The sequence below is a fragment of the Eleutherodactylus coqui genome, chromosome 2 (assembly GCF_035609145.1).
Source record: "Eleutherodactylus coqui strain aEleCoq1 chromosome 2, aEleCoq1.hap1, whole genome shotgun sequence".
Taxonomy (NCBI): Eukaryota; Metazoa; Chordata; class Amphibia; order Anura; family Eleutherodactylidae; genus Eleutherodactylus; species Eleutherodactylus coqui.
Genome location: NC_089838.1, coordinates 215,355,155 through 215,381,668, shown reverse-complemented (window position 1 = coordinate 215,381,668; position 26,514 = coordinate 215,355,155). Strand labels below are relative to the sequence as shown.

The 26,514-nt window shown below is 43.2% G+C and overlaps 2 protein-coding genes across 3 annotated transcripts in view; one reads left to right on the top strand and one right to left on the bottom strand.

Annotated features, from left to right (window-relative positions):
• LOC136612257 (dual oxidase 1-like) overlaps window positions 1-4,016 on the bottom strand; it is a 128,010-nt gene extending 123,994 nt beyond the window's left edge. The window contains exon 1 of the mRNA XM_066592474.1: window positions 3,895-4,016. The gene's annotated coding sequence lies outside the window, so the exon portion shown is untranslated. The remainder of the gene's footprint in view (window positions 1-3,894) is intronic.
• Window positions 87-26,514, top strand: part of DUOXA1 (dual oxidase maturation factor 1) — a 52,778-nt gene continuing 26,350 nt past the window's right edge. Inside the window, exons 1-2 of one of the 2 annotated variants that reach the window (XM_066592475.1) lie at window positions 88-346; window positions 4,123-4,237. The gene's annotated coding sequence lies outside the window, so the exon portion shown is untranslated. Of the gene's footprint in view, window positions 347-4,122; window positions 4,238-26,514 lie in introns of both variants that reach the window. The other variant, XM_066592476.1, reaches the window with a different exon arrangement.

The window sequence follows — 26,514 nt, the reverse complement described above, 5'->3', positions numbered from 1 at the left end:
ATTTGCACAAGGAAAGACTAGAAACAATTGGATGAAACTGAAAGGGAGGTGGCACAAATTAGATATTAGAGAGAGCTTCCTGACAGCTAGAGTGATCAACAAATTGCCACAGGAGCTGGTGAGTTCTCCTTCAACGGAAGTCTTCAAACAAAGGCTGGACAGACATCTGCCTGGGATGATTTAGTGAATCCTGCATTGAGCAGGGGGTTGGACTAGATGACCATTCTATGAAATCTCGCCAAGCTGTGAGTCCTGGAGACTGGATTCAGTACTATTATGTGAACACCACTATGTGATTATCAAAGAAAACTAGTTCCCTAATGATGATTTATTTTTCTAGTTAAAGGTAAGGAAGTCACAATTAACTCTAATTTAATATACTGCTCTATTTAGTTATGATGAGCTGTGAATAATTTTAGGGCAAGACAGCTTGTCACCTCGTAGAATTGCAATATACAGTAGTTGGCATGATGTTATAATTACTGGGCTATGAATTGTTTACTTCATTTTGTGCTTTGTCTTTATACTATGTTCAGGACTTTGTATCATCATATTAGATGCATTTCGCACATCAGAATGGTTACATCAGTGGTTTATCAGCAGCTGGGATTTCCCCCCACTTATTTTAATTAAGAGGTTGTCAGGTATTCACATTTTCCGAACCTCAATGTTCCTCACCTATCCATAAGAACACTTGTGGATTTCCATACGCCCCATTGATTTTGACAATCAGGTCATCATGCATAGACAGTTACCGTATCTCTTCATTAAAATTAGTGCTTTTTGTGTTGAGTTCCTACAAATATCTTCCATATAACCATGGGTGTAGGAACAGGGGATACTAATTTAGCAGTTGCACCTGGGCCCACATGCCTAAGAGCTCCCAAGGAAGCTCTACCATATAAAAGACACCAGTGTTAAAAATTTCATATGATGCATGGGGGACTTATTATAGATTTTGCTTTTGGACCCAGGCATTTTAAAGGGGTCTTTCTATCTTGGGAATCCTATTTCAATGTATTTGAAATTGCTAAATAATACTCTCACCCATAAGATGTTTATTTCCAAAATGCTCCGTTCTCCTGATGTTACAGTTATTGATTCCTCTGCCCTCTGGTTGTTTACTGCTTGTTGCCAGGGAAACAGACCACCTCTTCTATGGAAAGAAATAGCAGAGGAGCAGAGAACACTGGGGCTTGCACACTTCTTTCATATAAATCTGATGGCTGGGATATCCAAAGCATATGCACACTAGCATTCGGCCGACCACCAGCTACTGCTGTGCTTTGCTATTTCTTTCCATAGAAGAGTTGGTCTGTTTCCTTGGCAACAAGCAGTAAACAACCAGAGGGCAGAGGAATCACTCGTTGCAATGCCTGCAGAACGGAGCATTTTGGAAATAAACATTTTATTGGTGAATGTATTGTTTTGTTATTTTGAACACATTGAATAGAATTGCTGGTATCGGAATACCTCTTTAACTTACAGTACATCGTTGCTTATGAAATGCTGATTAATTAAACGTACAAATAAGGGTTAAAATACTAAAATGTTCTTGCTAGTCTAGATTCCAATGATAATTCTCCAGATTTAAAAAACCTGTACTATAGAGCAGTGATTCCCATCCAAGGTGCTGCGGCTTCCAAGCTGGGAATCACTCAGCCGACATTTAAAGGGGTTGTCTCACTGAAAGCAAGTGGGGTTATACACTTCTGTATGGCCATATTAATGCACTTTGTAATATACATTGTGCATTAAATATGAGCCATACAGAAGTTATTCACTTACCTGCTCCGTTGCTAGCGTCCCTGTCGCCATGGATCCGTCTAATTTCGCTGTCTTCTGGCGTTTTTAGACGCGCTTGCACTGTGCAGTCTTCTTCCTGGTGAATGGGGCCGCTCGTGCCAGAGAGCTGGTCATCGTAGCTCCACCCCGTCACGTGTGCCGATTCCAGCCAATCAGGAGGCTGGAATCGGCAATGGACCGCACAGAGCCCACGGTGCACCATGGGAAAGGACCCGCGGTGCATCGTGGGTGAAGATCCCGGCGGCCATCTTGGTGAAGGAAGAAGTAGGAAGAAGGAAGACGTCGCAGAGCGGGGATTCGGGTAAGTAATATGTTTGTTTGTTTTTTAACACATCCATTAGGGTTGTCCTGCACCGAACGGGGGGCCTATGGAAAAAAAAAGCCCGTTTCGGCGCGAGACAACCCCTTTAATGGGTTTTCTAGGCAATGCCTTGCAAGATACACTAAATCAGAGTGGAAGCGTTGCTTCGAACTTTGTGGAGTGGCCGATGCTCGCAATTACAGTCGCTGCTCAAATTGAATTCAATGGGAGCTGCACCTGCAATTATGAGTGCTGGCCACTACACAGGAGTCGGAGCGATGTTCTGCTCTGACCCTTATGTATCCCAGCGGGCACTGCCTGAAAACTTCTTAGGCTGGGTCTAACATGGGGTGCATCTGCTACGAAATTCCTGTGCGGACTTATTGAAGTTCTGCAGCATTACTAGTAGCAGCAAAGTGGATGAGATTTTTTAAAATCCCGTTGAGATGCTTTGGAAAAAATCCACATAAATCCCATGAGGAAATTGACATGCGGTGCAGGATTAGTTCCGCAGCATGTCAGTTTTTTTGCCATTTCCATTGCAGAATTCCCCTTTTCTCAGCCAGGGGGTGAAATCTGCACAAAAATACTGAATAAAACCTGTATCAAAACCTGCACCAAATAGTGTGGGTTTTGGGGAAGACTTTCTACTGCTGCTCTGCTGCAGAATGTCCACTGCGAACATTCCGCAGTAAATCAGCCCTGTGCAGACCTAGCCTTAGGGTATGTTTACATGTAGCAGAAGTGAAGTGGGTTTTCGGCTGCAGAAAACTCCAGGGCAACATTCGCAGCATCTCTGCAAAAGACACAAAGTCAAAATGCTCACCGTTGGTGTGGATTTTGACTCAAAATCAGCTGTGCTTCCGCTTTCCCTCTCACCTCCAAAGCCTTTACACTTTTGGCGCCTCCTTCACCGGGCACCCAGTGGCCTTTAGTTAGCACAACACCATTAGCCAGTTGATGCAGAAGTGGCCAACGATGCAGCGCTTACTAGAGGTTGCCTGGAATATCAGGGGTGAAATCATACATTGTAATAAGCCATGCCCTAGCCACACCACTGACAGCACCCCCTTTTGGTAGGGGTGCCCCCCCCCCCCCCCCGGTGAAATTTTTCTCGCAAGGCTGAAAAGGTTGGGAAACACTGCTATAGCGTCACTGCAATAAATGTTGTTTACTCTGTAAAATATGCATCTGGTGATGAGAATGCTTACACTAATTAGATGAGTAATATAGTTGCATATAAAAGCACAAGTGAGTGAAAGCAATTTGAAAGGCAGTTTATTCATTGAGAACTCCAATAAAGATGATACTAGTTATTACATCCACCTGTCTACTGGCAGCAAAAGTCCTTTATATTAAACTTAGGATAAAATATAAGTTTTAATTTAATACAAAATCCAGTGTATAAACCTAAAAAAAGAAGTGTGTAAACACAGATTCACCGGCATATAAAGTATCACTAAAGGACTGTCCTAGTTGGATGTTCTTATGGATTAATTACAGTACAGTCACATTGTATTGGCATTATGTGTAGATGCTGGAAAGAGATCCACGCACACGGTCTGCAGTCACAGTGCTAAATATACTTAATTTAACAGAATCAGACGACTGCCATAAAACAGAATTCACCCCCCTCCACACGCACACACTTCGCCTTACTCTCAGGGGTTATCAGGGCTATGCAAGTTTAATTCTACCTACCTAAAGTACAGAAATCTGTCAATGCCGTCCATATAACTATCAGAAAACACACTAATAATGTGTGAGACACCCAACGAAATACTGACCTTTACTGAACAGTAGAATATGAGGCAGTTTTATCCTTCCCTTCTACCTTTCTCTAGACTTGCAGCATTGTGAGTGTTTCTTCAAACTTTGTGGGTGGGACAACATACTGTCTGAATCAGGTTCTGGGATGGTGATGTGAGCAGGGCTGGAAGGACTCATTTAAATATGCAGCTCCAGACATGTATATACAAAGTGTCAGTCTTTGTCATTTCTTACACCTCCCTCAGGAGACGCGCTGGGATGATAGCATTCTACTGAGAGCAGTATGCACTGATGAAGCATAAGAGACTAACTTATTACAGACTCAATAGCTGCAAACTTCTGAAGCAAAAGGGCAACAAGGTAAGAAAACTTGTCTGATTCTATATTCATATTTGACCTTTAGATACTGGAATTGCAAATCTTTGACTTTAACTAAGAGTGTTGTCGCAGATCGGTATCTAGCCATTATTATAATGGACCTGAAATTTGGCATTGAGGAGCCATTATCAAAATAAAATCAAGCAGCTAGAGGGAGTTGTCGGAATCGAATGAAACTTTATATGTGCAATTGTAAAGTTGATATAAGTGATTATTAAATCAGAGCAAAAGGATAATTTATTGCAGAAAACTGAAAACTTGAAGGGAGGCTCTAGTACCCTGTTGGGGCACCTCTAGTTTGGATGTAAGATGTGATACTGGTCCCAACAACTCCTAACAGTCTAAATATAGCAGACCAGGTGGCAGGCATATGACCATCCAGTCTCTCATTCCAATAATGCGCCTCCACTCAAACTATATAAACTGGGCAAACTTCTTCAATTGCATCGTAGAAGCATCTAGTGATCAACAAGCTCTACAGAAGCGGAAAAAAGAGGTCCACTTCACACTGGTAGCCTCTGAGAGCCAAGACTGTTCATCTAATCACGCAACAACTCACACCGGATACAGAAAGATAAATAGAGAGATACATATATAGATAGATGCGCTAGATTGTGGTACAAAAGATCAGAAATGCTATCATTGGACTCAATTGATGGACTGTGTACAGAGCATGTTGTGCACATCAACAAAAGGATGTTACAAAAAATAGAAAACTGATGGTCCTTTTACATGAGCAGATATCTGCTCGTACTAAAAACCCACTGACCAAAAATAAGCATGTCGATCAGTGCTCACTTTCTTCGGGTACACAAGTAGGCTATCTGCTCTGTGGGATATGATCATTAGCACAATCATTCATCCCCATACAGCTGTCATTGATCAGTGTTTACTCTGGGAGATGTGCAGATGAGCAGATATCATGTTTTTCCCAAAAATAAGACCTATGGGAAAAATAAGCTTTAGGTACATAACATAAAAAAAATAAACTATTCTTACCTAGCAGGTGCCGTCCAGATCCCTCCCGCTGCTCTGCAGAGTTTCCATTAGCTTGCTTGCAGTCCTCATCAGCCGAAAGAAGATCACTTCCTGGTAACAGAGTTTGTAAACCCCGCCTCCAGGAAGAGATGGTTCTGATTGCTTCTCGAGTGCTGCAGCTGAGCCAATCAATTCAGCGATCGATACGCCAATCACGGCCATTCAATGCAATGGCTGTGATTGGTCCTTCGAGTGCTGCATTGATTGGCCAAGCCATGGCGCTCGAGAAACAATCAGAACCATCGATTCCTGGAGGCAGGGTTTGTGAACCCCGTTACCATAAAGTGATCTTCTGTCGGTGACTGCAAGCAAACTGCCAAAACTCTGCAGACCAGTGTGAGGGACCCGGACCATGCTAGGTAAGTAGCAAACAGGCTTTTTTATCGCGATTACCGCAGTGTTTTGAACGCTGCAGTAATAGTGATATAACTTTCCAATTGATTTTAATCAGAGCCTTGCCGACAGGTGCACAAACACGATTTCCGAGCATTGCCTGTACTATTTTTTGCATTTAGTGCATCTCATCGATGACAGGGTGCGCTAAAGCCACTTTCGGAGGCAGGAACACTGCCTCTGAAAGCGAAAGTAAAATCGCAGCGCTCTGCCGCTGTTATAAGGCATCCCCCGAAAATAGGACCTAGTGACTCTTTTGTGTCAAAAATTAATATAAGACAGGGTCTTAGTTTTGAGGAAACATGGTAGCATTTTTATGCTCGCATAAATAAGCCGACCAGCCAATGAATGATCATTTAGTTGTTCGATGGCTAATCATTGGGCCCTTTGCACTGCCTGATTGTTAGGCGCATGAGTGTTTGGAAGAATGCTTGGACCTACATAAAAGGACCATAAGGTAGGTTTTACACAGGCATAAGCTCATTTATGTGCGCATTTGTGGTGCGTATTTGCGTGATGGGCATTGTGTTTTTGTGCATGCCTCTCTCTATGCTGCTTCTCTCTCCCTCTATCCCCCTCTCTCTCCATGCCGCTTTTCAATCCTTCTCTACCCCTCTAGATGGTGCTTCTCTATCCCTCTCCCCCACTCTCCCTCTCTCTCCATGCCAATTGTCTCCCTGCTGCTTCTCTCTCCCCCCTCTCCATGAAGTTTCTCTATCCCTCCTCACTATGATGCTTATCTCTCACCTTTCTTCATTTCGCTTCTCTATCCCCCCTCTCCATGTCGCTTCTGTCCCTCCCCCTATTCTTGCCGCTTTCCCCCTTCTCTCCATGCCACTTCTCTCTCCTACCCTCTCCATGCAGCTTCTATCCCTCTCCCCCTCTCTCTTTCACACTCCCACCCTCTACCCACTCTCCATGCCGCTTCTCTCTCCCTCTCTCTCCATGCCGCTTCTCTCTCCCTCTCTTCATGCCACTTCTCTCCCCCTTTCATTGCGCTTCTCCCCCTTCTTTCCATGCTGATTCCCCCACCCCCCTTTCCATGCCACTTCTCTCCTCCCCTCCCCTATCTCTCCGGTCTGTGTGTTTGCTACTCTCACCGGCACTTCTGTCTCTCACCGGAGCTGCAGCCAGCAGTGATGTTCATAGTCTCGCAACGGTGAGGGAGAGAGATGCCACAAAACTATGAATGTCACTTAGCAAAGCTTGAATCCTCTCTGGTGTGTGTCTGTGTGTGTGTCTGTGAATTTGTCTGTGTGTGTATGTATGTGAATGTGTTTGTTTGTTTGTTTCTTTCCCGACACTTCTCTCTCACCGGTATTCAGCCAGCAGAGGGTTCATAACCTTGCGACGGTGAGGGAGAGAGATACCGCAAAACTACGAACGTCACTTAGCAATGCTTGAATCTCCATAACGGCACTCACTGCTATACTTAACAAGAGGAACTTTGACGCACTGGATGAACTAATGCGATGGCTGTTGATTGGTTCTTCCACCGCTGCTCCGCCAATCAATCCAGTGCTGGGTAAACCAATCACAGCCATCGCATTAGTTCATCAAGCGCTGCATTCATTGGCTGAGCAGCAGTTGTAGAACCAATCACAGCCATTGCTTCCTAGAGGCAGGATTTATGAATACTATAACCAAGAAGTGATGTATGACCAGCTGAGGACTGCGGGAACTGCGTCGGAGCTGTGGAGAGCAGCAAGAGGAACCTAGACTGAGCCTACTAGGTAAGTATAATAAGCTCTCCCCCGAAAATAAGAACTAGTGCCTCTTAAAAGAAAAAATAATATAAGACAGGGTCTTATTTTCGGGCAAACGGTATACACTATGGAGGGATTATACTGTGGGGGATAGAGTACAAAAATAGATATATACTGTGAATGAGGAAGATAATTTGGTAGGGAGATATAGACAATGGGGGATTTATACTACAGAGGATTTATACTGTGATGGAAAAAATACACAGTTGGTGGTGGTTCTGTCGGGGAGAATAGCAATACTACGAGAGTAGATGATATTGGTGATGATGATGATGGAGGTGGAGTAGAGATGATTCTATGTGGGAGAAACACCACTGGGAATTAGGGAGATAATATATTTTACGTCAGTTTTGGGCATAAATTTGACAGACCGCATACGGTCATGCATCCTTTTTGCCCTGCTTCACCCACTTTTAAAAAAGTTCTGGAGGCTGGCATAAAAAGGCAACAAGTCATAAATTATGGCACACACACAGTAATTTGCGACTTCTGTATGCCAGAAATTTAGCATATAAATTATAATACATATGCCCCATTGCTTGTAATGGTGACATAGCCAATATTTTTTTTCCTTCCACAATGGTTTGGAATGGGGGATGGGTGCCTAAATAATTTCCACACAGGGCGCTATCTGACCTAAGGCTGGCCCTGCTACTAGATTACGGGGAAGATGATTGTCAGCACATGTGGAGTATTGCTTGTTGTGGCAGATGCACTTTTTTTTGTAGCTTATGAAGTCATTTGTCAAATTCTAATTACAGAGTGTTACAGTAAAACTGAACTGTAGTAGTGGTATTCCATGTTAACTTCCCTTTGTATTTTTCCTAAGCAAGATGGCTATTTGCAGCATACCAAAGCATCTTGTTGCAACTATTTCATGGTTATATTACTAAATTATCATTATGCACATTTTTTTTGTTTAAAAGGAAGATTCCAGGAAAAAGCTGATTTGCTAATGCAAAATCTGACTTTTGTCACATAATAATAATAATAATCATAAACTTTTTTATATAGTGCTATCATATTCTGCAGCAATTTACAATTTGGAGTGTACATTTATGGACAAAATCATAAATAAAAAAAGTAACAAACTAAATGACAATTCAAATAATAAGGCCAGGTGAGCGGGTCGGATCCGCATGCGGAAGATGGCTGTAAGCCCGGCCGGTGACCATGCGTACCTCCATTAACTGTACTTTTGATGACCGTGGAGGCACGCAAGCGTTCATGCGCAGTGCAGTTTTTCTTTTTTTCATTTGTATTTCCCATGCCATCGCTTATAGATGATGTGGGCACCTCCAGCCCATACACAATGTTAGTCAATCAATGGTGGTAGAGTAGAGCATGCTGTGATTTTTCTTCCGCTTATAGAATGTGCTTTTCAAGGCCTGCGTTTTACTGCAGATTGTCCGTGTGGATCAGAGGCATAACTTGAATCTTCTGGGCCCCAATGCAAAACCTGTAACAGGGCTCCTGGCCCTGGTGCAACCGTATCCCCTGCAGCCTCTATAGTTACGCCTGTGGCGTGGATGGTGATAACGGAATCCACAATACAAATCCAGCCATGTGAGCCTAGGTTAAGAATGAGGTCCATGCTTGCAAGAGCTTACAATCTAAGATTAAAAAGGATAACAAAAAGTCAAAGGTTTTGTACAATTATCCAGCCATCTTTTATAAAAAGAAAAAAAATATATACTTAAAGCTGTATGAACTAGTCATCCAGCCACTACCTGTGTATGTACACATTAGAACTGCATAAGGGTGCATAGAAGCCTGTTTGTTACTTAACCGAGTTGCAATGATGAGGACAAAAGGAATTGGCGGTGCATGTGAGTTTTATGATGGCCCTCGGGCATCTGCAAACGCTACTGCGAATACTTTGCATCATGAGGCTGCACATGCAACATTGGAGGTAATATTGAATATTAAGCTGGGTGATCATGCGGTATGCATGGAATGCTTTGACCATTTTGATCGCTTTACTGAGAAATGCTGCGATGCAGCCAATAGATTGGCAGGATTTGCTAGGTCAACTCCTCTTGCAACCCCGGTAAGAAATGCTCATGAACATCTACAGTTGTATTTGACTTATCTGATGGGACTATTAATACATTATCTCACTCTGCTAAGAAGGGAAAGCATGGCCCTGCTTTGTAATGGCATACATTAAAAACCATTTTGCCGATGCTGTGTGTGAGTGGCCTGAGAGTTGTTGAAAACTTCTTTTCTTTAATAATTCTAGGGATGCTGCCTCCTGGATTTATAAACATGAACCATTTTTTGTATAACAATAATAAGTAGTCCTTATATTAGTGGATTAATAGTACAGTATTTGACCCCCTGAAATGAGATTATTTGTTAGATAGGTGTGAGGTTTCTGGGTAATGCTCCTTAGTATTAGAAACCTTATTGTGATATTGTGATTCTTTTTGACTATTATTACCACACCTAGGTGATTAGAGCCCCAAGGGCATATGTGGTTTTTCCCCTCTGCATTCCTCTCTCTTTCTCCTCCTCTACTATGCAATGCAGCAGGCGTTTTAAATTATATGTGTAAAACATAAATAATGGATATAATTTACCAGGGTTCAAGAGGTTAATATAAATTTGTGAAATGTTGCTTCACCATTCTGTATGTGTACATTTTTTTCACTTTGTGTATTTGAGTTATTTGCTGTTACATCTAATCATACATGAACTTGAGAACTAGCACAGGACGGTAAGAAATGAACATTAGAGATGAGTGAACGTACTCGTCCGAGCGTGATGCTCGCTCGAGTATTAGGGTACTCAAGATGCTCGTTACTCGAGACGAGCACCACGCGGTACTCGAGTCAATTCTATTTCCTTTCCTGCATGTTTTGCGCCATTTTCTGGCCAATAGACATGCAGGGAAGGCATTACAACTTCCTCCTGTGACGTGCCAGCCCTATCCCACCTCCCTGCAGTGAGTGGCTGGCGAGATCCAGTGACCGCCGAGTATATAAAGCAGTCCCGCCCGCTGCTCGCCTCGGACACACGCTGGCAGAGATTAGGGAGGGTGCTGCTGGTGCTATAGTTAGAGTGTTTGCGTCTTCAAGAACCCCAACGGTCCTTCTTAGGGCCACATCTGACCGTGTGCATTACTGTTGTGGCTGCTGGGAGCAATTTTGCACAATTTTTTTGTTTTCATCTTGGGCTATGCAGACTATTGCGTTGTCAGTCTGCAGCCAATTATACAGAGCATAGGGGCAGTAGTGGTCAGGCAGGGACAGTGGTAGTGTAGAATCCTGTCAACAAGTACCCCAAAAAAGCTCCTCCTTAGGGCTACCTGTGACCGTGTGCATTACTGTTCTAGTGGCTCACTATTAGCCAGCTAGGCCTTTCTGAAGCCCAGCGTATATTTTTTTCGAGCCTACAGTGTGCGTTACATAACCGCTGTGACCATCCAAGTGCAGCCCAATAATTGCCTAATTTTTTACACCGCTCTGTGCGTCCCGTCAACTTCACGCACAGCGTACACCCACAGCCGCTGACAGAGGGAAAGACATACACGCTATCTAGGCTGTTTGCTTTTTTTTAAAAATTTGAAAAAAAGCTCCTTCTTAGGGCTACCTGTGAGCGTGTGCATTTTACTGCGTGGCCGCTGGGAGTTGTAGTGGCTCACTATTACCCAGCTAGGCCTTTTTTCAGCCTAGCGTATAATTTTTTGCGGACTGCAGTGTGCGTAACATAACCGCTGTCAGCCTCCAACTGCACGCCACTAATTGCATAATTATTCAGACCGCTCTGTGTCTGCTCTATTGGTAATACACCATGCTGAATGGTAGGGGTAGGCCTAGAGGACGTGGCCGTGGACACGGGCGAGGACGCGGAGGTCCAAGTGAGGGTGTGGGCACAGGCCGAGTTCCTGTTCCAGGTCAATCGCAGCCGGCTGATGCGGGATTAGGAGAGAGGCAAGTTTCTGGGGTCCCCAGCTTCATATCACAATTTTTGGGTCCACATTATTACAAAATGAGCAGTGTGAGCAGGTCCTGTCGTGGATGGCAGAAAATGCATCCAGCAATATATCGACCACCCAGTCTTCTACGCTGTCCACTGCTGCAACTCTGAATCCTCTCGCTGCTGCTCCTCCTTCGTCCCAGCCTCCTCACTCCATGAAAATGACACATTCTGATGAGCAGACAGACTCCTAGGAACTGTTCTCGGGCCCCTGCCTTGATTGGGAAAAAATGGTTCCTCTCCCACCTAAGTCTGCCTATACTGCTGCTACAGAAACGTTACTGGGGTCTGCCTATACTGTTACTACAGAAATGTTACTCGGCTCTGTCTATACTGTTACAACAGAAATGTTACTGGGGTCTGTCTATACTGTTACTACTGAAATGTTACAAATACTGGGCTGTGCCTGTACTGCTGCTCTTGAAATGTTACAGGGGTCTGCATATACTGCTGCTACATTAATGTTTCAGGGGTCTTCTTATACTGCTGTACAGAAATGTTACAGGGGTCTGCCTATACTGCTGCTACAGAAACGTTACTGGGGTCTGCCTATACTGTTACTACAGAATTGTTACTCGGCTCTGTCTATACTGTTACAACAGAAATGTTACTGGGGTCTGCCTATACTTCTGCTAATGAAATGTTACTGGGGTCTCCCTAGACTTCTGCAACATAACTGTTACTGGGGTCAGCTTATATTTTTGCTACAAAAATATTACAGGGGTCTGTGTATACTATTGGTGCACTAAGTCTTCCCATTGCGGTGTTCTACCTATCTGGCCCGAAAAAAACCCAGACTGACTAGGGCATGGCGTGTGGGCCGCAGCCAACATGTATTTCCTCTCACGTAACCTCAGCTATCCGGGGCACTGCAATGGGATTTCTTTCTGTACCGTCTGTGTGTTCCTGCTAGCCACCCATGCTGCGGGTGCACACAGACTTACCATAGCGGAGTTGTACCTGCCTGTCCCCAAAACACTGACAGACTTGGGTAGGGTGCAGAGTGCAGATGGTTTACCCCTTGCGTTGTCGATGAGGTATCCGACACCCAAACAGAATGAGTAGTGTGTGGACATATGGAGTCCCCATTGCTATGTCACACAAGGTGTTTGCTGGGACAGAGGCTGACCCAGGGCCCGCTCACATACTTCCCACACTGAGTATTGCTGCATTGTGGAGATGTGTAGAAGTGCTGGGCTGGCAGCGGACTCCCCATTATGCCCACGTTAGCCGCTCCTGACGGAGGTTGCAAAGGATTGGAATGAAGATGGAACGTCAATCTATTATCAATTCTCAACAGCATTGCGGGCTATCGCCCACACTTTCAAAGAGGGTCGCTGCCTGGCCCTGCCAACCCACTGCAGTGTGTGCCTCCGGTTCCTCCTCATGGCAGAGGCACTTATAAATAGACATGAGGGTGGTGTGGCTATGAGGCCAGCGTGTGGCATGAGGGCAGCTGAAGGCTGCGCAGGGGCACTTTTGTGTGCGCTGCGGATGCAGGGTCGTGCGGGGGGGTTGGGCAGCATGTAACCCAGGAGAAGAGGCAGCGGTGTGTCTCACAGGCAGTGATTGTGCTTGGTTGGAGGTAGTGTGGTGCTTAGCTAAGGTGTGCCTTGCTAATGAGGGTTTGTCTGAAGTAAAAATTGTTAGGGGGGGACACTCTTGCTACTATTGTGGCTTAATAGTGAGACCTGGGAACCTGAGATGCAGCCCTGCATGTAGCCCCTCGCCTGCCCTATCCGTTTCTGTGTCGTTTCCATCACTTTCGTTGGTTTTGCAGATTTGTACAAATGAAAACCTTAGCGAGCATCGGTCATATACAAAAATGCTCGAGTCGCCCATTGACTTCAATGGGGTTCATTACTCGAAATGAACTCTCGAGCATTGCGGAAAGCTCGACTCGAGCAACGAGCACCCGAGCATTTTGGTGCTCGCTCATCTCTAATGAACATCTACAGTTGTATTTGACTCATCTGATGGGACTTTTAATACATTATCTCACTCTGCTGAGAAGGGAAAGCATGGCCCTGCTTTACATACTTCATCTATCTGCCTTTGTGAATAAAATTATGCAGGCCATTGCAGCAGAAGCTGGTGGTGTGGATATGCAAAATGATGTACAAAAAGAACCTACTCTACGCAAAGTTTTTCTAGCTGTGACTAAAAGCAATACTGTTTTGGCTGGCAGCCTGAGAGAGGATGTTGGATTTATAAGACATATTTTTCATAAAGTTACTGAAAGATTGTCTAAAGAAGAGACACGTATTAATGAACTGGAAGAAAAAATTGTTCCTATGCAGGATACTATTGGTAAATATAACAGTTTATGTGTACCTTGCAATATAAAGCAGATGATCTGGAAAATGGACTAAGGAGAAATAATTTGCCACTGGTGGCGGTTCCAGAAAAGGTGGAAGGATTGTATCTGATAGAATTTTTGAGGGAAGGCTGAAGTCAACTATTGGGGAAGATACTTTGTCAGCTTTCTTTGCTGTGGAAAGGGCTCATAGAGTTACTGCTAAACTACCTCTACCTGGTGCAGAGTGTTAAGGCTTTCACTCATGACCTGAAGGTTGCGAGTTCACTCCCTGCATGGTTCAAGGTTGATTCATCCTTCTTACTCATTTCGTCGGTAAAATGAGTACCCAGCTTGGTGGGGAGTAATAAAAAATAACAAGATTTATTTATAAAAGAACGCTACAAGCTTTACAGCTGCCTTATGCAATTTTGTATCTGCCATGCCTAAGAGCACTCTCACACATGTGCTTCTTACTGCTATTACCGCTGTGTTTTGAACGCCGCAGTAATCGAGGTAGAACACTCCTATTGATTTCAATAGGCCCTTGCAGATCTGTGCTCGAGTGCTGCCTGCTTTATTTTGCTGCATTTTTGCACTTTTTAACGCACCCCATCACCCATCACAATGATGGTATACATTATAAACCGTTTTGCCGATGCTGTGTGTGAGAGTGGCCTGACAGTTGTGATGCAGCGGAAAACTTTTTTTCTTTAATAATTCTAGGGATGCTGCCTCCTGGATTTATAAACATTTTGCAGAATAGTCGTAACTAAAAACTCAGCTTTTATTAAATAGAATATTAAAAATTATTTTTATAGGGCTCAAGACACACACACAACGTATTGCCACACCACAACAAAAATTGTGTGGATAAAGGTGTGGCAATAACTGGGGAAATTGGGGGTCACACGAACTTGTAATCACCCCTACATATGGCGATCGATACACTCCTGTGTACCAATTTCCCAGAAACAGTAATAATAAGGAACGGATTTTAGAGCACACTAATTTGGAAGATAACCTAGGTGTGCAAAATTGGTAGTCATCCCAATAGACACATAGGAGATGCGTACTATTACATGATATGCGGTTCACGGTTCAACGCGTTTCGTTGCAGATGATGCAATTCATCAGGAACCGTGGAGTTACGCCATGCATTTGCTGTTAAGGCATGGTCAGTATTTGTGATTACAGTTCAACACCCTCTGGTGAATTTACCTGGGTGTTCTGGAGCTACGAAGGGTGTAATATTGTATTTATATAGACAGATTTTTTTTACTATTTACAGCAGATCACAATAAAGGTAAAAGAAAAATGGGAAAAGAATTTAGGCCATTAAGGTAAAATGTCCATAGCGTTGCATATGATTCCAATGATATTTCTATCTTAAAGTCAATGAATATCACAATTGTATTTAGTGCAAAGAGTTTATCATACTACACTAAAGTTGTTTAACATGGGTATTAGATTAATGTTACATGGATGCTGCAGATTTCATGTATATGGTTTGGGGTTGCGTAAAATTGCATGAATGTTGAAATGGGGTATTAGAGATAATTAGAGATGAGCGAACGTACTCGGTAAGGCCGATTTCGCAATCGAGCACCGCGATTTTCGAGTACTTCACTACTCGGGTGAAAAGTACTCGGGGGCGCTGTGGGTGAGCGGGGGTTGCAGAGGGGAGTGGGGGGGAGAGGGAGAGAGAGAGGGCTCCCCCCTGTTCCGCGCTGCTACCCCCCGCTCCACCACGCCGCGCCCCCGAGTACTTTTCACCCGAGTAGTGAAGTACTCGAAAATCGCGGTGCTCGATTGCGAAATCGGCCTTACTGAGTACGTTCGCTCATCTCTAGAGATAATATAAAAAATATATCTTGGCGATATTGGTCTTGATCCCAGAACTTGTATACTGGGTATTATTGATGGACTTGATGGGTATAATCTTTTGGTAATTCAGAAACCATTGTATCAGGTACGGAAACGGATTACTGCCCATTAGATGCAACCTGTCCACCCAACAGCAGGAGATTTTATTGCAAAGACAAGAGAAGTTATATCTTTGGAAAGGGTGATATATAGAGATGAGCAATCATGCTCGTCCGAGCTTGATGCTCGTTCAAGTATTGGCATACTTGCTCATTACTCAAGCGAGTACCACGCTGTGTTCGACCCCTCCATGCATTACCACTTCCTGCTGTGACGTGCCAGCGTGCGCACGTCAACAGCAGTGTGTGGCTGGCGGGGGGAGAGAGAGAGGAAAAAAAAAGAGGCAGTTTGATTAAGTTTGAGGAAACTTGGAGAATATAGTCTGACTACTTACAATGTTTGGGTGGGGAATGTTATGCTCTATGTTTATGTATATATAAATGTGTAGAAATTAGGAAGTAATTGTATTCAAAAATATAACTTCAATAAAAAGAAATATTTGATGTAACATAAAAAGCAGACAAATTGTCCACTTCCAAACATTCCGTTATCAACTACAGTACTGGGTAGAGAAACCTCCACTGGGTATCCTCTGATTGACTAAGGCCTCATGTCCACGGGGAAAATCAGGCCCGCCGCGGATTCTTCATGGAGAATCCCGCAGCGGGTCCCTCCTTTCCCGCGGACATGATGCTAAAAAATAAGAATTTACTTACCTGTCCGGACGCTGCGGACCTGCCCTCCATCGCGGCCGGATCTTCTTTCTTCAGCCCGGTGGATGTGCTCGGCACGCCGGCAGCGTGCCGCGCGCCGGGCACTCCGCTTTATTTTTAACTCCTGTTCTCTCGCACTCATGCGCGCGGAGAGCAGAAATTCAGGCGCGGGTGTACCGTGGATCCGGACAGCTTACATAGGCTTCAACAGAAGCCTGCGGGAGCCGTCCCACGGGACACCCGCACTAAAATGGAGCATGTCGCGTTTTTTTTTCCCGCACACGCAATCCGCGTGTGAAGAGGAAAATGACATCCGCAGGTATTTAACTACCTGCGGGTGTCCAATGCATCCCTATGGGGCACAAATCCGCGTGCGGGAAAAATGCTGCGGATTTAAAATGACAATTTACCCGTGGACATGAGGCCTAAAACTGAGCTTGAGATCTCTATTGAAGAAATGTATGCATTGTTATGCCATTATTCTTCCACTAGGGGTGCTACAAAGAGAATTATCATAAAATTGTAATTACTATTAAGAGCAGAAATACCACTCATAAAACTGTGATTGCATAAAACTTTTTTTTTTCTATTCTTTTTTTTTTTTAATTTGTCCAAAATCAAAAATGTGGGAGTTTGAATTAAATTGCTGTTATATCACATTGCATCGTTGTCAGAACACGTGTCATGTTTTTGGAAGCAACTAACCTCTAACATGACAGCCTGTAGCAAACAATACTTGCAATAACAGTATAGTAGATGGATCTCTTGCTCTCAAAAAGCTGTGCATGGAGCAACCACTTACAGTATAGCCAGTCATAGTCAGAACAATCTTTAAAGCAGTCTCTTACATATGATGTATAAAGAGTAAAAGGTTGCTTCTAGGAAGACCTACTGGTACACAGTGCCACTTTGCAGTTTGCACATATGGTATCTCTGCCCTATATGTATACATGTACAGTATTTATGCCTAATAGTCATCTTAGAAGAGCCTCTAAGAATAATACATATCACAGATGTTGCTCCACTTGGGCCTCATGGGTTCACTTTAGATTCTCAACGTCATTCGATGCCTGGGTGTCTTCTGGCCTATTACTTTGTGACCCCTCGCATGCTCATTCGCCGGCTCTTACCCTAAAAGCAATCTGATTAGTCCAGATCACGGAACCCTCCTCAGCTTATTTCCTTTTTTCATTGTTATTTTCCATTTGCTTTTCTTTGTATTTCACAATTTACATTAAGTTGAGTCTGTTTTACTTACATTACTTCTTGTGCTACATGGTCTCATGCTTATGTGAAATTTCTATTTCCAAGATCTTTATATTTATGACCTTTTATGCATTTCGACTCTCCAATTAAAAAATGTTCAACCATAATATTGAACTTATGGGCTCCTGCACACAGATGGAATTTCTGCGGCGGTATTCTCTGCAGATTGTCCGCCCGTGGCCGCTGCCAATACAGCTATATGGGTATCCGCAGTTGTTCCCAGACGGCCGGATTTGCAGCGCGGATTTTCACGAGCTAGTAAAAAACCGCGACATGTCCTAATTTGTGTCGGATTCCGTGCGTGCAGGCTCCATAAAGTCAATGGAAAAGGGTTTTTTCACGCTGTACATCCGCAATGCAGCTGCGGATGTACAGCTTAGTAGGTGGATACTGTACATTGGTTGCATGACATTAAGAAAGTAGGCATGGGGGAGGCATGGAGAAGACAGAGCACATCATTCCACAGCAGCCAGAAGACAAACAGCAGCAAAATGGTGGATATGGGGAAACTTGTAGCCATCATGCAAGATTTTCCAAGTATTTGGGACAGTAACTCCACACAATACCTTGATGAAAACAGGAAGGAACGCTCCTGTCTGGAACTGTCTGCACGGGTCTATGGGGAAGCCTGGACAAATGCTGATGAAGCAGAAAAGAAGAACTTGTGTGAGTATTATTATTCTCAATCGCGTCAAATGTGCTTTTTTTTTTCATTTTTAACCCCTTAGTGGCCAAGCAGTTTTGCTTTTGTCTTTTGGGGTTTTTTTTCCCTCCCCACTTTTAAAAAATCGTAACTCCTCTAATTATCCCTCAACATCGCTGGATTACTGTTTGTTTTTTGCGGGAGTTGTATTTTCCACTGGTGCCATTTATGTACCATTTAACGCACTGGAAAAAATTTTAATAAAATGCAATGGAAGGTGGAAATGGGGAAAAAACACTATTATGCCATGTTGTCTCTACAGCGCACAAAGTGCAACAAAAATGGCATGCTAACTGTATTCTATGGGTCAGTACGGTTATGATACTCTTTATTTTTTTTATTTTTGCTGTAATTTTTTTAAATTTTTTTAAAGGAACTTTTGTTTTTATAAAGTATATACTGTCTCCATCTTCTGTGCACAATACCTTTTACTTTTTGTGTTGACCTAGTTCTGTGAGGGCTCATTTTGTGCAGGACGTTATGTAGGTTTTGTTTTTATTTATGTATTTATTTTTTGAATGCATAGAAACGGGTTTTTTTTATGTATTTTTATTAGAAACTGGTTGACCAAAAAATGCATTTCCGGTGTCCTTTATATATAAAAAGATTTTTTATTGGAAAACGTTAACCGTGGGGGTTAAATTATGCATAATGGATCGCAAATCTTCGGACGTAGCGACAGCAAAAATGTATTTGGGGCTTATTATTTAGATTTTTAAAATTCTACACGTGGCATAAGGATTGTACATATTTAAATGCCGCTGTAAGATTTGGCAGCGGCATTTATTGGGTTAATAGTCACGATCAGCCTTGCGGCTTCTCAGGGTGGGGCTGTTGCTAACGGGGCTCAGCGTTAAGAAACAGCAGACACCCGCAATGTGTAGAGGGAGATAGGAGTTCTTGCCAATGCAGGATGTAAAAACATGAAAATTTGTTAACTGTACAAATAAATTCCCCTTTTTAATAATTTTTTTTTCAGTGGCTGACATAAAGAAGAGTTGGAGGAGCGCCTGGGACCAGTTCCGGAAGGAATTTACGGCTGTCCCGCGCAGTCGCTCCTCCGGGAAAAGAGACCCTACTTTTGGTATCAGCAATTGCTGTACCTTGGACCGACTATGGGAACACAAGAGTAAGTTTCCCCTTGCAGTACTTGTTTTACAGGGAAGTGCCATTAGGGACCTATCAGCATGGGTCCCTAATAGTAATCCTTGTCCTTGCGATGCTTTGATCGCTCCTGCAGTATGATGTAATGCAATAGCATAACATCCTACTGCAAGCCGTCAGGCAGTCTATCAAGCCACCCCACAAGGATGGTTTGATAAGACAGTATGCTACGAAGGCCGCCAACTGCCATGAGGGGGTGGGGGTGGCCTCCACATCATCCTTGGTATTTAAATGCTACTTTTTGAATTGGCAGGGGCAATTAAATGGTTAATAGGGGCGATCAGCTGTAATAAACAGCTGACACCCACACTACATGAAGAGAGATCGCCCCGTGGTCTCTCTTCATACAATACTCCAAGGCTGAACGACGTAAATGTACACCCTTCAGCGGGAAGGGGTTAAATGTGAAGGATATAGTGATTGTGATATAGTTAGCTCCAGTTGTATAGTAGAGACCTGTTTATAAAGTGTTCTGATTGTCAGTGATGCACTTGCAATCAGACTACTTTTTTGTGGTGATTTTTATTACAATTGCACATCGCTAGTATTCCTGTAACTTGACAAACGTAACTGTTCTATACCGGTGTGCTTACAGGTACTTCAAAACTATTAATATTATAGGTGATTTGAGTTAGTTATGTCACAGGAATGCCAGAAATGCAGTTGCAATAAGACTGGTCTACATGAGCTTATTTTTTTCGAAGTTCAGAGGTACTTAAGATGAGGAAATCGGTGATAACAGTCCATTTATTGTCTTGCCCTGTCTCTCTATGGAACCCTCCAGGCTGTGTCTCAATTATTTCAGCAGAATCTCAATCCCCTTATCAGTAAAGTAGCATATATTTATGGCACCATATGGGGTTGAGATACAAGAACATCCAAAAAACCAATAGGGAGTGAGTGATTGGCTGGAATCGGCACACGTGACGGGGCGGAGCTACGATGACGACGTGGGACCAGCTCTCCGGCATGAGCGGCCCCATTCACCAGGCAGAAGACCAGACTGTGCAAGCGCGTCTAAAAACGCCAGAAGACAGCGAATTTAGACGGATCCATGGCAACGGGGACGCTAGCAATGGAGCAGGTAAGTGAATAACTTCTGTATGGCTCATAATTAATGCACGATGTACATTACAAAGTGCATTAATATGGCCATACAGAAGTGTATGACCCCACTTGCTGCCGCGAGACAACCCCTTTAAGATAAGGAAATCACTGATAATAGTCCATTTATTGTCTTGCCCTGTTTTTCTACTGAACCCTCGAGGCTGTGTCTCAATTATTTCAGCAGAATCTCAATCCCCTTATCAGTAAAGTAGCACACACTTATGGCACCATGTGGGGTTGAGATACAAGAACATCCAAAAAACCAATAGGGAGTGAGTGTGGAGGAATGGGTAAGGGGGTGGATGATGCAAAAGATCATACTGCAGACCAAGACAACACCTTGTCTGTACCCCTCCCCCCCCCCCCCCCCCATATCTTTCCAGGCACTACCCACAGACTTCGAAGTCTTGGTCAGCTGTGTGAGACCTTGTGTGTCATCAGTCAAACACCCCCCTTCCTCCCTTCCTCCACACTCACTCCATTATGGATATTTTGGTTTTCATTGTGTCTTAACCCCCCATGGTGCCATCAGTGTATGCTACAGAAATGATAAGGGGAATGTGAGTCAACTAAAGTGATAGTTTTTAATCCTCAAGGCCCATTTAGACACACTGATTATTGCTCAAAATTCACTCTAAAGCCGTCTTTTGAGCGATAATCGTTGTGTGTAAAGGCCCATTTAGACACAACAATAATCGCTCAAAAGATGGTGCTCAAGCGACTTTTGAGTGATCATCGTTGTGTCATTTACAGTGCAAGATGATTGCTCAAGATGAGCCATCACCTTGCGCTGCCAGCGGAGGTTGCAGAAGACAAGCAGGGTGACCCCACTTGTCTTCTGCATCCAGCTGTTTCCCAGCTCCGAGCGCCAGCTGTTATATAGCTGAGCGCTCGGAGCAGAGGATGTAGAAGACAAGCAGGGTGGGTGTCCCCGCTTGTCTTCTGCATGTAGATGTTTTCTGCACGGAGCACCCGGCTGTTATATAGCTGAGCGCTCCATGCCAGGTATGGAGAATTGAGCTGGACCCTTCTGTTCTTCATATCCAGCCCATTATCAGGGAGCGGGATACAGCTGAAACAATAGTAACAGTATTAGATTGTGGGTCGGACCAAGCTGGTATGCAAGGTAATACCCAGAGGGATTAAGGAGGAAGCCGGTTTCAAATCCTGTAATTGCATCGATTGCTTTTCCAAGCAACTGTTTTGTTACTAAAAAAAATGTTTAAAAAATTGCGTATTTTCTAAAAAGCGTTTTACAATTATACGATTGGTTATAGTTATTGAAACATTTTTGCACTATTTTGTAAGTGTTTTATTGTTTTATTTCTTTAAAAAAAAATTTTTTTTGCACCATTTCTTAAAATTCTTTTATTCTTATACTTATTAAAAAAAAAAGTTTTTGCACTATTTCTTGGAAATGTTTTATTGTAATACCTATTAGAAAACAACTGTTTTGCACAATGTCTTAGAAGTGCTTTATTTTTATAATTAAAGATGTATATTTGTTTGCATTTTATTGTGTGTGTCTTTACTTTTTCACTACACAATGCCAATATCATAGGAAATCTAACATATGGGCGGACGAGTGTCGGGCAGCGGTTGCCCGGCTTTCGTCCGGGGCAAAGGTCCATTTACACGCAACGATTATCGCTCACAATTTACTCAAAAGCAATCTTTTGAGCGATAATTGTTATGTTTTAATGCCCATTTGGACACAACGATTATCACTCAAAATTCACTTATAAGTCGTCTGTTGAGCGATAATCGTTGTGTCCAACTGCACTGACATTGTTCAGTTTTCGTTAAACCATCACTGATCTTCTCTTTCAGCGTGCTGAAGGACAATGATGAGCCTTATCAGGGATTCACAGCAGGATACAGCTGATACTATTGTTTCAGCTGTATCCCACTCCCTGATGCCAGGCTGGGTATGAAGAGCAGAGCGGTCCAGCTGTGTTCTCCATACCCCACGCAGAGAGCTCGGCTGTATTATAGCCAGGTGCTCCGTGCAAAGAACAGCTGGATGCAGAAGACAACTGTGGCCACTACGCTTGTCTTCTGCATCCTCCGCTCAGAGCGCAAGGTGATCGATCAATGTGTTGAGCGTACACTATAAGCTGAAAATGATACGATTGTCACTCAACATACATCTTTTGAATGATAATTGTGTCTAACTGCACTGACATTGTGCAGTTTTCGTTAAGCCATCGCTGATCGTTCTGTTTCAGCATGCGGAAGAACAATAATCAGCCTTAGCAGGGATTCACAGCGGGATACAGCTGATACTATTGTTTCAGCTGTATCCCGCTCCCTGATGCCAGGCTGGGTATGAAGAGCAGAGTGGTCCAGTTGTGTTCTCCATACCCCGCGTGGAGAGCTTGGCTGTATAACAGCTGGGTGCTTCGTGCAGAGAACAGCTGGATGCAGAAGACAACTATGGCCACCACGCTTGTCTTCTGCATCCTCCGCTCAGAGCGCAAGGTGATCGATCAATGTGTTGAGTGTTCACCTTGAGCTGTAAATGACACAACGATTGTCACTCAACATGTATCTTTTGAATGATAATCGTTGTGTCTAAATGCGCCTTGCTAAAGGGACCCTAAACGCACAGAAATTAAAGATGTTGATTGTTTGAAAAAGCTTACATTGATACCCAGACTGCTACCTGTGGACCATTCGGTTAAATGTTGGGATTTAGGAAATCATAAATTTAAAAAAAAAGTTTAAGTTTCACATCCAATCACGGATCCAATCCATGAGGGGAGGTGAAATTACTAACCAAAGGCTTGCGATGTTTTCTGATGGGATCTTTATCTGCGGACCTCTCCCCCCCCCCAACTATGGCACATGTACCCAGCAGCAAAATAGTGGACGCAAGTGCAAAAGTTGGGGGGGAGGGGGGGGGGGGGGCGGGAAATTTAAAGTCTTCTTGCTCCTGGCTACTAAAGGTAGCCGAGAGCCTGAAGCAGTGAATGAGGGCCGCAGTGAGCAGTCCCCGGTCATGTGATTGCCGTTATCCAATGGATAATGGCGATTACATAAAAGTTAAAACACGGATAAAATTTGATGCGCCTTTCGGTTTGAGCCCCGTTGTGCATACGGAGATAATATTAGGGCCACAACGGGTATGTTTCTGAACATGGGACAAATGGAGGGATCCATTTTGGGGTGAAAGTCTTTATTCATGTGTGCGCTGTACAAAAAAATTGTTTTTAAAATGACACAATTGCCAATAAAATTAAATTGCAAATATTTCCTTCTGCTTTGCTCAGATTCAATCAAAAACTGTGGGGTAAAAATATGCAGTACACCCCTAGATAAATGCATTAAGGAGTCTAGTTTTCAAAATGGGGTCATCTGTGGGGGTTCTATATCGTTTTGGCCGCTCAAGGAGCTCTACAAGTGTGCAATGGGGCCTAAAACGCCTTCAAGCAAAATGTCTGTTTTAAAAGCCACTGACTGCTCTTTTCGGTTTGAGCCCCGTTGTGCATATAGACATAATATTAGGGCCACAATGTTTATGGTACTGAATACAGGACAAACAGGGGATCCATTTTGTGGTAAAAGTCTTCATTGCTATGTATGTTGTACAGAAAAAAAATGTTTTAAAAATGACAATTGCCAAAAAAATGAAAATCGTAGTTTTTTTCTCCTGCTTTGCTTAAATTCATTCAAAAACAGTGGGGTCAAAATGCGCAGAACACCCCTAGGTGAATTCGGTAAGGAGTCTAGTTTCCAAAATGGGCTCATCTGTGGGGGTTCTCTGTGGTTTGGGCCGCTCAAGGGCTCTACAAGTGTGCAATGGGGCCTAAAACGCCTTCAAGCAAAATTTCTGTTCAAAAAGCCGAAGGCTGCTCCTTTCAGTTTGGGTCCCATTGTGCATACTGATACAATATTAGGACCACAATGGGTATGCCTCTGAACACAGGACAAAAAGGGGTATCCATTTTGGGAGCAAATCCTCATTTTTTTGTGCACTATAGAAAAAAAATCCTGTCTTTAAAATGACAAATTTGCAAAAATATGACATTTATTTTTTTCTCCTTTAAATTGCAGTAATTCCTGAAAAAAATGTGGGGTAAAAATACGCATGACACCCCTCAGTGAATACATTAAGGGGTGTAGTTTTTAAAATGGGGTCATTTGTGGGGGTATCTATCATTCTGACACCTATGGGCCTTTGGAATCTTGGCTTGGTGCAGTAAAAGAAAATGTGACTCAAAATGTTAAAAATCAATGTTAAATTTGTATGTTTCCTAAATGGTTAAAAAAAAACAGAATTTTTCCAATGTGCACCCAGAATAAAGTAAACAGATGGAAATATATATCTTATCAAAAATTTGCACAGTATGTTTCGACATATTTGAGATGTTGCAGTTGAAAATGTGAAAAAATGATAATCTTTTCAAAATTTTACCAATTTTGGGCACTTTTAATAAATATCAACAAATTCTATCGGCCAATTTTTACCACCTAAATGAAGTATAATCTGTGGCCAAAAAACAATGTCAGAATCACTTGGATATGCAAAACGTTTACGGAGTTATTCTATGTTAAAGTGACATGTCAGATTTCCAAAATTTAGCCTGGTAATTAGGATGCAAACAGGCTTGGTCACTAAGGTGTTAAATAGCCATTTCCTAATACATAGGGCATTTGGCTTGACTTGTAGTTTGTAGACACTGCCCAAAATTTGTTGCTTTAACAACCAAAAATGTTAGACTAAGATAATTTCTCTACAAATGTGCCATATATATCTTACTGTGTTCCTTTAACCCCTTGAGTGGCACGCCCGGAAAATTTCCGGGACGAGCTCCACTGCTCATAGCAACATAGCCCGGAAGATTTCCGGGCTATGTATCACTATGGGAGCTGCAGAGCACAATGCCACAAGCTGTGACAGTGTGCTCTGCCTGCACAGACCCACATAGAGCAGTGCAGGGCTTTGAAAAACCAGCAGAAGATATTGCCGATATGCCGGCATCTCCTGCTTTGTTTACAGGTTGCCATAGAGACCATCGGCTTGTCAGAAGCAAGCCGAAGGTCTCTGTGGCAGGGAGAGCTTGGTGTTTGGCTGTCAGAGGACAGCTAGGTACTAGCTCTTACAGCAGAGATCAGAGAAAACCTCTGATCTCTGCTGTGTTAACCCTTTACATGCTGCAGTCTATGTGACTGCAGCATGTAAAGGGCTGTCACTGCAGCATGTAAAGGGCTGTCACCATCGGACCCCCGGAATGTGATCAGGGGTCCTGATGGGTCCATGTGGAAGTCCCCTAAAGGGACAAAAAAAAATAAAAATAAAAAAAGTTAAAAAATTATAAAAAAAAATTATAAAAACACTTGTCTCCCTTTACTTTGTAAAAAAATCAAAAATACAATCACACATGTGGTATCCATGCGTAGTAATGACCCAGAGAAGGAAGTTAATACATTATTTAACCCCTTAATGACATGGCCCCTTTTTTTCTTTTTTCCCCATTTCTTTTTTTCCTCCCCCCTGTTTAAAAAATCACAACTTGTCCTGCAAAAAACAAGCCCTTATATGGCTGTGTCAATGGAAAAATGAAAAAGTTATGGCTCTTGAGACGCAACTGCAAAATTAGTTGAAATTCAATGATTAGACCATTTTAAAAAACCTGCCCTGGTGGGCACGACAGGGTGGTAGGAAACCCGCCACTCAAGGGGTTAATCCCTAAATGGAAGATGTTTGTTAACATGCAGTGTGGTACCAGCCATGGGGGATGGGGTAAGCTGTTTTAAAGGCCTTGTAATTGATGCCTAGGAGAGATTCCTGGGGTTCTCCCTCCGACAACCGTATCAAGATTTGCAAGTGTTTCGATGGGGTGACTGCCTGCACTGTGGCTTTCCTGCTAAGCAAAACCCTATATTGTCTTTCCTTTTTATTT